Raw genomic sequence first — 17,303 nt, 5'->3', positions numbered from 1 at the left:
ACGCCTCTGATGATTTTCCATTCTTTATCACTTATTCTGCATTTCTTAATTTCTCTATTATTCTTAATTATCATTAACTAATAATTCTCCTCATAGTTTTCTTGCAATATTTCAAATAGTACTCCTTACAGAACTTCTTGCATTCCTACTAGCGTAATCTGTTCGTTACAATTGCTTTTCAAATAGTTCGTATATTTGCTCCAGTCTTCTAAGAATCTCTGATCTCGCAGGTTTCGAATCCTTCCTGTTAATTTATCCAGTTCTGCATAGTCCATCAATTTCATCCGCCATTCTTCTTTCGTCAAGCCTTTTCTTCTCCTGAAGGTGTTCCACAAGACAGAAGATGTGGGGTTTTTTTTGGGGGGGGGGTGTTGCTCCTGAAACCCTTTTCACGAATAATTATAGGCACAAGGTAGCAGAGGTTTAGCGCCAGAGCTTCCCTTCCCTTAGATGAGCTACTTTCCCAGGTGATAACCTAAAAATCATAGGTTCTCTGTGTGTGTTTGGAGGGATTATTTCATTAACATGGAAGTTGCTCTCTGTCTTATCTGCGAGGAGCCCAGAAAACTTCCTTTTTCTTTGCTGGAGAATGTAAACCAAGCCAACAAATCAGCAGGACTCTGGACAGCCTGCCCCTGAATCTGTCACAAGCAAATAGCACTCTGCATATGCACAGCGCACTCATGCTTCTGAGGCTGAGCTCTGTCCCTGAAAGCAAAGTCTGAGTGTGTGTGAGAGAGAGATGAATCCCGAGAGTTGTGCGTGTGTGTTTGTGTGTGTGCATACCTGCTTGCCCTCTAGGGAATGGAGAGTTGTGGGTCTCTCCTAGGAGGGTGGCCTTGGCCCTAGGGTGGCGGGTGGACTGCAGGCAGCCAGCAGGATTTAAATTTAGTGGCTGAGCCTCTTGGGGGCTGGGCCTGGAGGCAGCTGCTCTGGCAAAGGTCAGACCAGCCTGTCCGGCTGCCTGGGAGGGAGGGAGGGACGGAGGGGGCGCTTGGCTGGAGGAGGGGAGCTGCCAAGAGGACTCCTGGCTGGGACAGCGAAGGAGCCCAGGAGAGGCTGCTGTCAGGAAGAGAGCAAGCGACGGAGGAGGAGGAGGAGGAAGAGGCAGCAGGTCTGGGGGGCAGTGCCCATCAGCACCCTCTGCAGCCTGGCACAGGTAAGGCAGGGCAGAGGAGGGAGGGGGCAATAATGCCACGACTTTGACTGCGAGAGCCAGGCTTGCTCAGGACAGTGGAGATCTTCTTCGCTTACTAAGATCTCTTCGTAAGAAAAACACCAAAATGGATTTCGCCAACGGAAGCCCAGGCCCCAAGAAAGTTAAATATGGGAAATAAATGGTTGAGGTGCTCAGATTTGTTGTTAGAGGATCCTTTGAACCATTTGAACCAATTAAAGATAAAGTGAATTGGTTGCAATATTATCAAATTAATGAATGATATAAGATGGATAGGAGAAATGGTTTTGCAACAGAAAAAAACCAAATTGGAAACGGAGTTGTTAGATGCTAAAGTTAAGAATATGTCTAAAATGTATAATTTGTTGTCGGAGTGGCATACAAAGGATGAACAAGTTAAATCGGTTATGATTGATTGGGCTAAGAGATGTGGGACATAATATAAGGACAGCGGAGATCTTCTTTGCTCCACCCTTGCAATTGCCAGGGGCTGCACAACGAAATATTCAGATGCCCATATTCTAAGCACGGGGGTCCCAAAGTGGGTGGTGGAGCCCCCTGCAGGAGGGTGGGTTTTATCTGGGGGGGGGGCAAGGGGGCAGCAGGGACACAGGAGCTTTTAAATGACTCTTTGAAAATCTGGATCAAGCACGTCAGTTTTCTTGAATTGATTCAACTCAATAGCCTTAACTGGATTTTGAATAAAGAAAGGCGTTGTAGGGATGGGGGGACCCCAAGGGGTCATCTAGTCCAATCCCCTGCAATGCAGGGGACGCAGCTGAAGAATCCCGGACAGGTGACCATTCACCTCTGTATAAAAGATGCAGAAGAGTCCACAACTTTCCCAGGGAGTCAGGTCCACTGTTGGACAGCTCTTGCTGCCTGAAAGTTCTTCCCAATGTCCAGTCGGAATCTTCTTCCCAGAAATTTGAATCTATTGGATCGGGTCCTCCCCCTCCAGGAGAAAACAAGAAGTTCGCAATTAATTGTTCCTGGTTTGAACCTTACTTAAGGCATCATCTGCCTTGGTGGTGCAAATCACTATTCTGAACAAGTCTTTTTATAGGGTAGGAGGCGCTAGGGAGCAGTTGATGGAACTGAGGAGGTGTGGGGCCCCAGAAAAGTTTGGGGGCCACTGGTCCTAGCCATCCGGGGGCAGCAGCCAGAGCCAGGGGGCACCCTTGCTGAAATAGACTCGGAGTTGAGAGTGGATTTCATGCTCTTTATTCAGCTCATAGTGGTGAGGAGGAATGGAAGTTCCCCCAGAATGTCTGCTTTATATACCGTACATTATTTACACAATGGGCCCCACGTGATTGGCTAATTCCGGGATTCTCCTGTAGGCCAACCAGGTTGCGGATTCACTTCCACCTGGAGCTGGATTGGGTGGCTTCTGCGGACCAATCAGACTGCTGCATTCTGAATCCTATTGTTCTAGGACCAATCAGACTGCTGCATTCTGGATCCTATTGTTCTAGGACCAATCAGACTGCTGCATTTTGGATCCTGCTGTTCTAGGACCAATCAGGCTGCTGCATTCTCGATCCTATTGTTCTAGGACCAATCAGACTGTTGCGTTCTGGATCCTATTGTTCTAGTTACAGATAGGTAGCCGTGTTGGTCTGCCATAGTCAAAACAAAAAATTCCTTCCAGTAGCACCTTAAAGACCATCTAAGTTAGTTCTAGGTATGAGCTTTCGTGTGCATGCACACTTCTTCAGATATCTGAAAGCTCATACCTAGAACTAACTTAGATGGTCTTTAAGGTGCTACTGGAAGGAATTTTTTGTTTTGACTATTGTTCTGGGACCAATCAGACTGCTGCGTTCTGGAGCCTATTGTTCTAGGACCAATCAGACTGCTGTGTTCTGGATCCTATTGTTCTAGGACCAATCAGTGTGCTGGTTTCCTGTGGAGGCGGAGAGGCATTTTATTTTATGTATTAAATTTGCAGCCGTCCGTTCTGGCTCATTCGCTGGGACTGGAGAAGGGCGCCCAGTTCTGCGCACCATTTCTCCGCTAGAGGCCAAAGGGAAAATGCCTTGCCACTGTTGCATGCCCACTCCATGCCCACCCAACGCCACTGACTCCTCCACCGGGTGGCAGAGGCAGAGAGGCGAAAAACTGCAACTAGCCACCTTGAGGTCCTCAGAGGAAAGTGGGAATAGAAATTGAGGTTGCCAGACGTCCCTGTTTCCCAGGGACAGTCCCCAGATTTGCAAATCAGACCCCATACAAAATCCATTGAAGTTGAAAAGTGTCCCTGGACTCATTGAAAAAAAATCTGGTAACCTTAATATAAATGTAGTAGAATAATAGAACCGTAGAATTGTAATGCTGGGAGGGCCAATTAGTCATTGCAGGAATAGAATAAAATCAAATATTGCACAGAGCAGTCCCCAGTGCCAGCCCTGCAAACCCAGATCAGGAATTGCAAAATGAAAGGTCAGTTCTCCAACCGCAGGCCTGGGTGCAGGATGAGGCTCAGACACACCCACCCTCTGAAAGCCTATTGAGAGGCTGCAGGGGGACACCTCCCTCTTCTCCCAGCCAGCTCTGAAGGGGCGGGGGGCGAGGTTGCCAAGACCCACCTGGCTCTGCTCTGCCCTTGATCCTGGCATTGCCCCATCCAGTGGGATGCCCTGGATAGTTCAGTTAGCTAGAGCGTGGTCCTGATAACTCCGAGGCTGCAGAGTCAATCCCCGAACGGGGCAGCTGAATATTCCTGAATATTCCCAGGGTCCCTTCCAACCCTACGATTTGTATCTTTTGTGGATGATGATGATGATGATGATGATGATAATAATAATAATAATAATAATAATAATAATAATAATAATAATTTATTTATACTCCTCCCTTCCCGGTTCAAAAATCGGGCTCAGGGCGGCTAACAACAAATTCATAACACTTTATTATAAAAGCAGCATAAAATACAGTATAAAAACATGAATAACAATAAAATTCAAAATTCAGAAATCAATTTAGGGGAAATAAGCATTAGATGGGACACGGGTGGCACTGTGGGTTAAACCACTGAGCCTCTTGGGCTTGCTGATCAGAAGGTTGGCAGTTCGAATCCCTGCGACGGGGGAGCTCCTGTTGCTCGGTCCCTGCTCCTGCCAACCTAGCAGTTTGAAAGTGCAAGTAGATCAATAGGTACCACTCCGGCAGGAAGGTAAATGGCGTTTCCGTGCGCTGCTCTGGTTCGCCAGAAGCGGCTTAGTCCTGCTGGCCACATGACCCGGAAGCTGTACTCCGGCTCCCTCGGCCAATAAAGCGAGATGAGCGCTGCAACCCCAGAGTTGGCCATGACTGGACCTAATGGTCAGGGGTCCCTTTACCTTTAACTTTAAGCATTAGATAATCCCCAGGGCTAGCTAGCTGAATTAGTCCTACTTGGGCCAGCGAGGAGACCAGGGGAGAATTAGCTGTGGGGTCTCAGAGCGGGTGATCTTCATAGAAAGGGGAGGGGGAGGGAAGGAAGGGGAACAAAGGATCAGGCTAAGTTCAAGTTGAAAGCCAGGCAGATTAGCTCTGTATTACAGTCTCTGCAGAAGGAAGTTAAATCCTGAAGGGCCTTGGTCTCATGGGACAGAGCATTCCACCAGGTTGGAGCCATCACTGAGAAGGCCCTGGCCCTGGTAGAGGATAATCTAACTTCCTTAGGGCCCGGGACCTCTAAAATGTGATTATTCATGGACCTTCTGTGGGGGTCTTCTGCGGGGTAGACCAGGAGAGGCAGTCCTGTAGATACGAGGGCCCTAAGCCACAAAGGACTTTAAAGGTCAAGACCAGCATCTTGAACCTGACCCGATACTCCACCGGGAGCCAGTGCAACTGGTAAAACATAAATGACCCACATGAAAAGTAAAATGTGGGCACGGAGGTTCTGGGTGCTGCTTGTGTGTTGAGACCTGGGTGTTGGTGGTAAAGGACAAGCGGCTGGGCAGTAATCTGCCTGCAAGAGCCCATTGATCTCGTTGGGTGCAGTCAAATTAATTACCAGTATTATTCTTAATTAGTTTATTTATTATCTGCCCTTCACCCCAAGGTTCCCTGGCGGGTTAGCGCATTAAAACCATTTTAAAACGAGGGCATTAATTATCAGTGCACTAACCACCTGCGTTGCCTAAGAGAGAGAAACAGGCATCCAGTGAGGATTCTTGCCTCATAATGCCTCAGGGGAGGTTTCATTCCTCAGTCCAGGGACATACCTGAAAAGAAACTGGGTGAAATGGCAATATTTTAAGTCTCCTGTCTCTGTTTGCTGATTGAGTGTTCTCAGATGAGTAAATTGCTCTGCAATTATGTGAACTGTGCTATCTAGACCAGAAGTTCCCAAACTTTTCTGGGCACTTCCTCAAAAGCATCCCTGACAGATGTCCATCCGACCTCTGCTTAAAAACCTCCAAGGAAGGAGAGTCCGCCATCTTCTGAGTCAGAATCTCCTTCCTTGTGACTTGAAGCCATGGGTTCGAGTCCTGTCCTCCAGAGCGGGAGAAAACAAGCTTGCTCCACCTTCCACGGGACAGCTCTTCAGATTTGAAGATTCGCGTGAGTCAATCGCCGCTCCCTTTCTCCCTCTCTCGCTCACGTACCCCCGACAATTCCATTTCCACTCACGGCTCATCGAATCCCAGAACTGTAGAGTTGGAAGGGGACCTTTGTTGGAAGCCGCCCAGAGTGGCTGGGGAAACCCAGCCAGATGGGCGGGGTACAAATAAATAAATAAATAAATAAATAATTCTTCCTACCATTTGGAAAGGGAAAGCTGCACCCGTTGTAATTCTGCCTGTCTCCCGGCTGTTTAAGCACATGGCAGAAAAACGGGCAGCAACCTCAGTTCCTTTTCTCTGGAGTTTGGACAGGGAGGAATGGAGCAAAGTGCAGGGCAGGCAGGTGATGGGGTGGGGTGTCTGGAGTCAACGAACGCTTGCTGCATCAGCTGTTGCCCCAGGTGCCCTGATTTGTCTGCCGCAGGTACAGGATCCTGCCTCCAGGTGATAGAGCCCTAGGACTGTAGATTGGAAGGGATCCCAAGGGTAGCCTTAGCCTTAAAAGCGAATCACCTGCTTCTCAAGGGACAGGCACAGTGTGGCTAAAAAGCCTTCCTGCATAGCTCAGCTGGGTAGAGCATGGTGCTGATAAGTCCAAGGTTGCAGGTTCGATCCCCATCTGGAACAGCTGCATCTTCCTGCTCCTCAGGGTCCCTCCCCTCAACTTTACTGTTCTATGATTCTGTGATTCCCTAATCACAGAGGCGGTTGGAGGATGGATGGCGGCTAACAGATTGAGGTTGAATCCTGACAAGACAGAAGTACTGTTTTTGGGGGACAGGAGGCGGGCGGGTGTGGGGGCCTCGCTGGTCCTGAATGGGGTAACTGTGCCCCTGAAGGATCAGGTGCGCAGCCTAGAAGTCATTCTGGACTCACAGCTGTCCATGGAGGCGCAGGTCAGTTCTGTGTCCAGGGCAGCTGTTTACCAGTTCCATCTGGTACGCAGGATGAGACCCTACCTGCCCGCAGACTGTATTGCCAGAGTGGTGCATGCTCTGGTTATCTCCTGCTTAGACTACTGCCATGCGCTCTATGTGGGGCTACCTTTGAAGGTGACCCGGAAACTACAACTAATCCAGAATGCGGCAGCTAGACTGGGGACTGGGAGCGGCCACCGAGACCATATATCTCCGGTCCTGAAAGACCTACATTGGCTCCCAGTACGTTTCCGAGCACAATTCAAAGTGTTGGTGCTGACATTTAAAGCCCTCAACGGCCTTGGTCCTGTATACCTGAAGGATCGTCTCCACCCCCATCGTTCTGCCCAGACACTGAGGTCCAGCTCCGAGGGCCTTCTGGCGATTCCCTCCCTGCAAGAAGCCAAGTTACAGGGAACCAAGCAGAGGGCCTTCTCGGTGGTGGCACCCACCCTGTGGAACACCCTCCCACCAGATGTCAAAGAGAACAACAACTACAAGACTTTTAGAAGACATCTGAAGGCAGCCCTGTTTAGGGAAGCTTTTAATGTTTAATAGACTATTGTATTTTAATATTGTGTTGGAAGCCGCCCAGAGTGGCTGGGGAAGCCCAGGCAGATGGGCGGGGTATAAATAATGTATTATTATTATTATTATTATTATTATTATTATTATTATTATTATACAGTGCCTGACAGCCATCTGGTTGTTGGCTGTTTCAGAAGCAAGAGGGACTTTGACAGGCGTCTGTCACCTGGTGTCATTATGAAGACAGAGGATTCACAGCTGGGCTGCCCCACCCACCTGCCCAAGCTGGCTTGGGGGGTTAGGAAGAGAAGGATGTGGCCCCATCGGGTCAAAGAAAGGCCCCCCTCCTTGCTCCAAATGCTCACATTTCCCCAGCAGTTTGTGGAGTCCAGAGAGTACCCAGGTTTTCCCCCCTTCCCAGTAAACGTAACCCACTGGGACAAGGGAGCTATCCCAGAATAGCAGTGACTGAGCCAGCGGCTGCTCAGCCCAAGACCTTTCCCCCCTCGCCAGGATGGCCTTATCTCTGTTTGCTCAGCGAAGGAGAGGCCGTGCCAGCTTTCCATGCCATGTTTCTCTGACGCTGGTGCCCTGGCACTTAAGGATAACACCTCCTTGCAAACAGAACCTCCTTGCAACAACCTTCCTGTTTGTGAGAGCAAGCAGGTCTCCCCGGAGGAGCAGGCAAGAAGGGGAGCCTGTGGATCAGAGCGCAGGAATAATAAATAATAATAATACATTTTTATTTATACCCCGTCCTTCCCGGTTCCAAAATTGGGCTCAGGGCTGCTAACAACAAATTTAAAACAATTATAAAAGCAGCATAAAATACAGTATAAAAACTTGAGTAACAATAAAAATAAAAAATCAATTAAATAATCCCCAGGGCTAGCTGGCTGAACTGGTCCTACTTTGGCCAGCAGGAGGCTAGGGGAGAATTAGCTGTGGGGTCTCAGAGCGGGTGATCTTCATAAAAGGGGAGGGGGAGGGAAGAGAAGGGGAATAAAAGATCAGGCTGAATTCAAATTAAAGGCCAGGTGGAATAGCTCTGTCTTAAAGGCCCTGCGAAAGGAGGTTAAATCCTGCAGGGCCGTGGTCTCATGGGACAGAGCTTTCCACCAGGTCGGAGCCATCACTGAGAAGGCCCTGGCCCTGGGGGAGGATAGTCTGGCTTCCTTAGGGCCCGGGACCTCTAGACTATGGGAAGTGTCTTTCTCACAGTCACCAAATCAGCAGGCTTTCCTTACACGCTTATGATCCTGTGCAGAGCATGCAGCTGTCGTGACTAGTAGCCCTTGACAGAGCCTTAAAAAAAAAAGTTATTATTTCCTTGGACACACATTTTAAGTCTATTTAATCAGTATATTGATGGTTAAATTCCACTCTGATCATTTCTGTCATTTTTGTAAAGAACTATGCAGAAATTCTGGTTTTAGTATGCTGGCTGTTGGGCCATAAAAGGAAAAAAAATAAAAATCATCCATTCATTCATAGCATGCAGTTGTCATGACTAGGAGATTTTTTTTAAAAAAAAAAAGCGCTATCAAGTTGGTGGCCATTCTTGTGGCAGTAAGTTCCATGGTTTAACAAAGCCCTGTGTGAATATTCAGATATTTTTGTCTGCCCTAAATCTTCCCGGGTGCAGCAGCCATGCTGGGTGACTCTGCTGAGATGCAGAGAGAGTTCTGTGTGCTTCTAGGACAGGGGTCAGCAAACATTTTCAGCAGGGGGCCAGACCCCTGTCCCTCAGACCTGGTGGGGGGCCGGACTATATTTGTTTTTTGGGGAAATGAACAAATTCCTATGCCCCACAAATAACTCAGGGGTGCATTTTAAATAAAATCTCACTGTATACAAGTTGTACAAGTGACAATAAAGTATTTCAAAAGGGCACATTCTACTCATGTAACAACAGGCTGATTCCTGGACCATCCATGGGCCGGATTTAGAAGGTAATTGGGCCGGATCCGGCCCCTGGGCCTTAGTTTGCCTACCCATGTTCTAGGAGATCAGTATTTGAAGTGGGATTCAAATGCATGTCAAATGTTTAGCTTTGTGCCCTCAAAGGGGAATCAAGTATTCTGCTCTTTTGGTGCAAAACACACACACACACACATTTTGCAATTTGGCGAGTGATTGAGAAATGCCTTGAAAACTAGGATGAACGAATGACTGAAGGCACAGAAACACCTCAATAGCAAAGAAGGGTGAATGCTCAATAAAGACCAGATGCGATCTAACCTCTGCATAAGCTTTGTGTAAGCAAATCAGGAATTATTATAAGGTTGTCTTGAGAGTACTCTGAAAAGAGAAAGACAATCTCTCTGTTCCCCAGAACACCATCTGCGAAGCCTGGTCCAGGATGCTAGACTAGCCCCTTAAGCTCAGAATGGGTGGATTTGGCCTGGCATGAGGGACCTGTAACACATGCAGAAAAATGGATGAATTTATCACACCATTTCCCCCTTCTGTACCTATTGCTGCCAAGTACAGACCTAAGACAGCGTCTTAAAAAGCAGAGACATCACCTTCCCAACAAAGGTCCGTATAGTTAAAGCTCTGGTTATCCCAGTAGTGATGTATGGAAGTGAGAGCTGGACCATAAAGAAGGCTGATCGCCGAAGAATTGATGCTTTTGAATTCTGGTGCTGGAGGAGACTCTTGAGAGTCCCATGGACTGCAAGAAGATCAAACCTCTCCATTCTGAAGGAAATCAGCCCTGAGTGCTCCCTGGAAGGACAGATCCTGAAGCTGAGGCTCCAAGACTTTGGCCACCTCGTGAGAAGAGAAGACTCCCTGGAAAAGACCCTGATGCTGGGAAAGATGGAGGGCACAAGGAGAAGGGGACGACAGAGGACGAGATGGTGGGACAGTGTTCTCAAAGCTACCAGCATGAGTTTGACCAAACTGTGGGAGGCAGTGGAAGACAGGAGGGCCTGGCGTGCTCTGGTCCAGGGGGTCACGAAGAGGTGGACACGACTAAACGACTAAACAACAACAACAACAGTTCATAACTTCCTCTAGACCTTTTCCAGTTATCTGCACCATCCCCTGACGACTGTAGGCTGGACGGTGGTTGTAACATTTCCACAAGTCCCGTTGAGCAGCCCATGGACAGGTTTTTGCAAATTCTCTGGGTGTGGTTCCCCCAGCTTCTTATCTCCAGCTTCTAGCCGTGCAGCCAGAAAAGCTCTTCTAGCTGATTCGCTGCACTCCTCAGCCTGCATTTCTGACATTGTGCGATAATTCTGGGTCTGCAGATAGACCAGAGGAAGGAGGGATGGCTTCAAAAGACTTCCTTTCTTAGACCAACTTCTGCAACAGCCTCTGGAATCTGACGGGAACTGCCTGGGCCATGAGCAAGCCCTCCAATCACCCAATTCTTATACTAAGGGAATGTCTCAAAGTTACTCCAAGTTACTTGGACGATTGCCTCTGGGAATCTGCCCACCCTGTCAGATCAGCTGCAGAGATCCTCCTGAGAGACCCTGCGACATTGTTCTCCTGAGGTTCAGCTGGAGGCAGTGAGGGAGAGACCCTTCAGGTGTGGAACCCGCTGCCTCAAGAGGTTAGCTTTTCCCTTCCTCTTTCTTTGGCTGGCACCGGCCACGGAAAACTTTCCTTTACAAGCAAGTTTTTCATTCTGTTGCGGATTCCTGGTTCTGCTCTTTCAGGTTCTGCTGCTCTTTCTCCCCACAGCCGTCTAAGTCCCCTGCCCTCCAATATTTCCCCCAAACAATTGGAGACTATGCCTGCAGGAAGTGAACTTCTCCACCACTCTCTTCAGGCCTCTTCTGGTCCTGGGAGACCAGCGGAGAGGGGAGTTGTTGCAGTGGGGGGTGGGGAGAGAGAGACACCCATGTCTTTTCAATAATAATAATAATAATAATAATAATAATAATAATAATAATAATTTTTTATTTATATTCCGCCCACCCCAGCCAAAGCTGGGCTCAGAGTGGCTAACAACAATAAAAGTAACACAGCATCCTAAAATCAATTCATTCTAAAATCAATTCAGAGTCAAATTGATGGCAACCATTGGGCTAGAGTTCTGTGAGGATTACCGAAGGAGGGGGTCAGACTGTGCCCTGGCCAAAGGCCTGGTGGAACAGCTCCGTCTTGCAGGCCCTGCGGAAAGATGTCAAGTCCTGCAGGGCCCTAGTCTCTTGTGACAGAGCGTTCCACCAGATCGGGGCCACGGCTGAAAAAGCCCTGGCTCTGGTTGAGGTCAGCCTAACCTCCCTGTGGCCTGGGACCTCCAAGATGTTTTTATTGAAAACTGTAAGGTCCTCCGTGGGGCATACCAGGAGAGGCGGTCCCGTAGGTACGAGGGTCTTAGGCCGTGAAGGGCTTTAAAGGTTAAAACCCCCACCTTAAACCTGACCCTGTACTCCACCGGGAGCCAGTGCAGCTGGTATAGCACCGGGTGAATGTGATCCTGCGGCGAGGACCCCGTAAGGAGTCTTGCCGTGGTATTCTGCACCCGCTGGAGTTTCTGGGTCAGTCTCAGGGGCAGCCCCACGTAGAGCGAGTTACAACAGACTCATTTCTGCCTCTTGTCCTCTCTCGTCTCCTGCTTCCACTTCTGCCTCTGAGTCTGGGCTTCTCTCTGCTGCAAACTCTCCCCGCTCACTAAGCCCTGTTACCCCTTCAGCTTCTGATGTGGGAATGTTCAGGGAGGCAGGAGAAGATATATTGTTTATTCATATCCTTCATAACTTGCATTAGCAAGTTCCTTTCCTTAGCAGAGTTTACATTCCCCTTTTTACATGCAAAGCAGAAATCTGCTTGCAAACTCATGTGAGTTTCTAAAGACAATGTGCATTTCAATCTGGCTTGTCCAGATTGAAGTGTGTTATAATATTTTCCTGGAAAGACCCTTGGAATCCCCCCTAAAAGAATAAAGACACCACAGTCTTATTCATAAGTAACAAAAAGTAGTTTTACTCACGATCAGGCAAAACACAGTGTGATCCCTGAAGTCAGGCTTTGGGCTTAAAGTTACAAACATAGACAAAAAGGTTTGCCCCATATGTGGGTTGACCCAGTGACTGCAGTCAGCAGTCCAGCAGTTCACAGGAAGAAACGAAGATGGAAAAGGAGGGAGAGAGTGCTGTGTGACTCGTCCTTTTGTTACCTGGACAGGTTAGGTCACAGTTTCAGAGCCACAGACTCAGGACCAGCATTAGCACCCAGAATCTTCAGGTTGTGGGAATGTTCATGGTGACAGGAGAGGATATATTGTTTATGAATATTCTTCCTAACTTGTGCTAGCAAGTTCCTTTGCTTAGCAGAGTTTACATTCCCCTTCTCACGCACAACAGATAACTGGTTGCAGGCTCGCATAAGCCTCTCACTATTATACAATTCAGTCTGTCTCAGATTGAATTGTATAGTTCCTGGTTATTGTTGTTTAGTCGTTTAGTCGTGTCCGCCTCTTGGTGACCCCCTGGACCAGAGAACGCCAGGCCCTCCTGTCTTCCACTGCCTCCCGCAGTTTGGTCAAACTCATGCTGGCAGCTTCCAGAACACTGTCCCACCATGCCTTGTCCATTTGTTACCTGGACAGGTAAGGTCGTGCCCACCTCTGGTCACATGCAAGAGGAAGAATGCTCCAGGCCAAGAGGAAACAGGAAGTTTTCAACTGGCTGGACCAAACATTCCCTGCATGTCCACTCTAGGAAAAAAAGGAATGTTGTACTTGACTGCTCCCAGTGGATTACATCCCGCACCTGACACCTCCTCCTCCCCCTCTTCTCAGTCTTCTCCCTCTGACCACACATTGACCCCCCCCGGACTCTGAGCTTTCTTCCCTTGGGGGGGGGGCTCCCCAGCTGGTGCCTCCCACCATTCCTCTCTGCGTCCAACCAGCCCATGAGAATGGGTCACAGTCCTGATCCATCAGGACTCTTCCTACGGTCTAAGGAAAGCAGAGTAAAGGTAAAGGTAAAGGTAAAGGTAAAGGTAAAGGTAAAGGTAAAGGTAAAGGTAAAGGTAAAGGTAAAGGTAAAGGTAAAGGTAAAGGGACCCCTGACCATTAGGTCCAGTCGTGACGGACTCTGGGGTTGCGGCGCTCATCTCGCTTTATTGGCCGAGGGAGCCGGCGTACAGCTTTCCGGGTCATGTGGCCAGCAGGACTAAGCTGCTTCTAGCAAACCAGAGCAGCGCACGGAAACGCCGTTTACCTTCCCGCCGGAGCGGTACCTATTTATCTACTTGCACTTTAACGTGCTTTCAAACTGCTAGGTTGGCAGGAGCAGGGACCGAGCAATGGGAGCTCACCCCGTCGTGGGGATTCGAACCACCGGCCTTCTGATCGGCAAGTCCTAGGCTCTGTGGTTTAACCCACAGCGCCACCCGCGTCCCAGGGAAGCAATGTCACAGGCGGAACGGATGCTCTGAGAGGAGGCGTGGGGTCTTTGCCTTCCTGGGCCGCCTCTTGCCATTTGCACTGACCCTGAGACTTCTCCCGATGTTCTGTTCCGGAAGGTTCTGCTCTGTCCCTCACAAGGCAAGAGAACCCCCTGGAGTCGCTGACACCCAAGTTCAGGCTCTGGCAAGGGAAGGATGAGGTTTATCAGCCCCAAGGCGGAATGAGAGGGGCCCTGGGGGCCATCTGAGCATGGAGCAACAGCAGTTGAGGGGAAGGGTGCCAATCGCCAAACGGGCTCTGAAATTCCCAGGTAATAATAATAATAATTTTCTTATACCCCACCCATCTGGCTGGGTTTCCCCAGCCCCTCTGGGCGGCTGCCAACAGATTAAAAACAGAATAAAACTTCACACATTAATAATAATAATATTAATAATAAGAACAAATTTTATTTATTCCCCGCCCTTCCTGGCCAGAGCTGGGCTCAGGGCGGCTAACACCAGTAAAATTACAGTAAAAACATAATAGGGGAAAAAACACCAGTATAAAATACAGGTTAAAATGCAATTTAAAATGCAGCCTCATTTTAATAGTAGCCCATAGATCAAAACCATAAAGGGGAGGGAAGCATAAGGGTCAGACTGAGTCCAAACCAAAGGCCAGGTGGAACAGCTCTGTCTTGCAGGCCCTGCGGAAAGGTGTCAAGTCCCGCAGGGCCCTGGTCTCTTGTGACAGAGCGTTCCACCACGTCGGGGCCAGTACTGAAAAGGCCCTGGCCCTAGTTGAGACCAATCTAACCAACTTGCAACTTGGGACCTCCAAAATGTTGTCATTTGTGGACCGTAAGGTCCTCCACGGGGCATACCAGGAGAGGCGGTCCCGTAGGTACGTGGGTCCTAGGCCACATAGGGCTTTAAAGGTCAAAACCAGCACCTTCAACCTGACCCTGTACTCCACCAGGAGCCAGTGCAATTGGTAAAGCACCGGGTGAATGTGATCCCGTGGCAAGGACCCCGTAAGGAGCCTCGTTGCAGCATTCTGAGAATTAAAATTTTCCCTAAACAGGGCTGCTTTCTAAAAGTCAGGTAGTTGTTTATTTCCTTGATATCTGATGGCAGAGCGTTCCACAGGGCTGGTGCCATCACCGAGAAGGCCCTCTGCCTGGTTCTGTTAGGTGCTGGCATGCACCAGAATCCTGGGACAGTGCTGGACCCAGAAACACCCCCGGATTGTGAACCTGCTCCTTGCTGGGGAGAGCAACCCCATCCTGGGCAGGCAGAACCAGTTTCTTGGACCTGGGAGCTTGTTGTTGTTGTTGTTTAGTCGTTTAGTGGTGTCCGCCTCTTCGTGACCCCCTGGACCAGAGCACGCCAGGCACTCCTGTCTTCCACTGCCTCCCGCAGTTTGGTCAGACTCATGTTTGTAGCTTCGAGAACACTGTCCCACCATCTTGTCCTCTGTCGTCCCCTTCTCCTTGTGCCCTCCATCTCTCCCAACATCAGGGTCTTTTCCAGGGAGTCTTCTCTTCTCATGAGGTGGCCAAAGTCTTGGAGCCTCAGCTTCAGGATCTGTCCTTCCAGTGAGCACTCAGGGCTGATTTCCTTCAGAATGGATACGTTTGATCTTCTTGCAGTCCATGGGACTCTCAAGAGTCTCCTCCAGCACCATAATTCAGAAACATAAATTCTTCGGCGATCAGCCTTCTTGATGGTCCAGCTCTCACTTCCATACATACCTCCATACCTGGGAGCTACTCACCCCCAAATCCTCCGTCTTGCCAGGTTTCAAGTTCAGCTTGTTTGCCCTCATCTGCTTCAACATTTTGTGCAGACAGGAGCCCAGGGGCTGTGCAGCCTCTCCTGGTCCAGGTGTTCTGGAGAAACAGAGTGGAGTGTCATCAGCATATGGATGACACCTCTCCCCCAAACTCCAAAAGACCATTCCCAACGGCTTCACCTGTGGCGATCTGTCATGGAACAACTCCCTTGTCAATTCTGTGTCCAAGGCGGCTGTCTACCAGCTCCATCTGGTACGCAGGATGAGACCCTACCTCCCCGCAGACTGTCTCACCAGAGTGGTGCATGCTCTGGTAATCTCCTGCTTGGACTACTGCAATGCGCTCTACATGGGGCTACCTTTGAAGGTGACCTGGAAACTGCAACTAATCCAGAATGCGGCAGCTAGACTGGTGACTGGGGGCGGCCGCAGAGACCACATAACACCTGTCCTAAAAGACCTACATTGGCTCCCAGGACGTTTCCGAGCACAATTCAGAGTGTTGGTGCTGACCTTGAAAGCCCTAAACGGCCTCAGTCCAGTATATCTGAAGGAGTGTCTCCACCCCCATCGTTCTGCCCAGACACTGAGGTCCAGCTCCGACGGTCTTCTGTCGGTTCCCTCGCTGCGAGAAGCCAAGTTACAGGGAACCAGACAGAGGGCCTTCTTGGTAGTGGCGCCCACCCTGTGGAATGCTCTCCCATCAGATGTCAAAGAGATAAACAACTACCTGACATTTAGAAGACATCTGAAGGCAGCCCTGTTTAGGGAAGCTTTTAATGTTTAATAGACTATTGTATTTTAATATTTTGTTGGAAGCCGCCCAGAGTGGCTGGGGAAGCCCAGCCAGATGGGCAGGGTATAAATAATAAATTGTTATTAGTATCATTATTACTTGAAGAAGGTAACAGTGCTTGGCCAGATCTCATTGCCCTTTGTGAAGCCATTCAGGCTTCAGCGCAACAGAAATGTAGCTCCATCTCTGGGCACAGGGATGCCACCAGAAACCAGATCCTCCAACATCCTGAATATCCAAATTGGGGTGCTTGTTTTTGGGTCTTTCGCTCTGGCGTGGGTCAGCTGTCTCCTGCCAGAATGCCCTGTCATAAAATGAGTGCCTTTTGCTCGGCTGCCAGCTGAGCTCCCCCTGAGCTGCCTTCTCCTGCTTGGAAAAACCAGAATTTGCTGGGACACCGGCAGAAAGCGTGATGGATGAATCGTTTCCGCGGCTGCCCCGGGAGAAAGGGGGCAGTTGACGGGTATGCAGAAACTGGGGGAATAGGAAGCTGCTTATAACAAGGTTGACTCCAGGCTGTCGGTATTTTGCAAGAGGAGTTCACCTTTACATTTGTGCATTTAAAACGGATTCAAGTTCTTTTGCCGTGGCACAACAAAGCCACGACACCAGCAAAGCACCTGACTTTTGTGCCACCCCATACGACCCGTTTACTGAGCGTCCATCCTGATTTGCTTGCCCAAAGCTTACGCAGAAATTAAACCAAGGAGGGGAGGACTCCGCCTTGGGCAACTTGGAGAGGAGGTGGGATATAAATGTCATGAACAGAGCGGCTGGCAGCAGTTCCCCACCCGCTCTGGTCGAGATGCCAACCTGAGGGCTTCCGACTATTGAGCTCTGGGCGTGCTCGAATCCTGGACGGGCCAAAACGAGGCTGGTTGATGCGTGTCAGGCAAGCGGGTTCAATTTTGCAAGCAGCTTGTGGTGTCAAAATTCTTCCTAATTCATCAGGAGCAATTTTCGTGTGAATCCTTCGCTGTCCCTCTTACGTAACCCTGACCCATGAAATGACAGGGGCCCCCTTCTGCTCCCCAACGGGCCCATGAACATTCTTACCCCTCTGTTTGAGCTTCTCCTCCCAACCCCTCTCCATCCCATAATGGCACCCTGCCCAGGCAGGCCCAGTGAAAGTCTCTGTGGGAGGCAGGAGGGTGCGGGGAGAGAGTTTGCTTTC

At 49.4% G+C, this 17,303-nt stretch overlaps 1 protein-coding gene and 1 long non-coding RNA gene across 3 annotated transcripts in view; one reads left to right on the top strand and one right to left on the bottom strand.

The window, feature by feature from the left end:
- The window catches only part of LOC309349166, a 259,434-nt gene extending 251,173 nt beyond the window's left edge, over nt 1–8,261 (bottom strand). Inside the window, exon 1 of the long non-coding RNA XR_014159789.1 lies at nt 7,990–8,261. This is a non-coding gene — a long non-coding RNA (uncharacterized lncRNA). The remainder of the gene's footprint in view (nt 1–7,989) is intronic.
- Nucleotides 1,005–17,303, top strand: part of GPT (glutamic--pyruvic transaminase) — a 30,936-nt gene continuing 14,637 nt past the window's right edge. For both annotated transcript variants that reach the window (XM_081874358.1, XM_081874357.1), the window contains exon 1: nt 1,005–1,159. The gene's annotated coding sequence lies outside the window, so the exon portion shown is untranslated. The remainder of the gene's footprint in view (nt 1,160–17,303) is intronic.

This window comes from Podarcis erhardii (assembly GCF_964252035.2).
Source record: "Podarcis erhardii genome assembly, chromosome: 8".
Classification (NCBI taxonomy): Eukaryota; Metazoa; Chordata; class Lepidosauria; order Squamata; family Lacertidae; genus Podarcis; species Podarcis erhardii.
The sequence above is the reverse complement of the archived record's forward strand: the minus strand, read 5'-3'. Positions and strand labels throughout refer to the sequence as shown.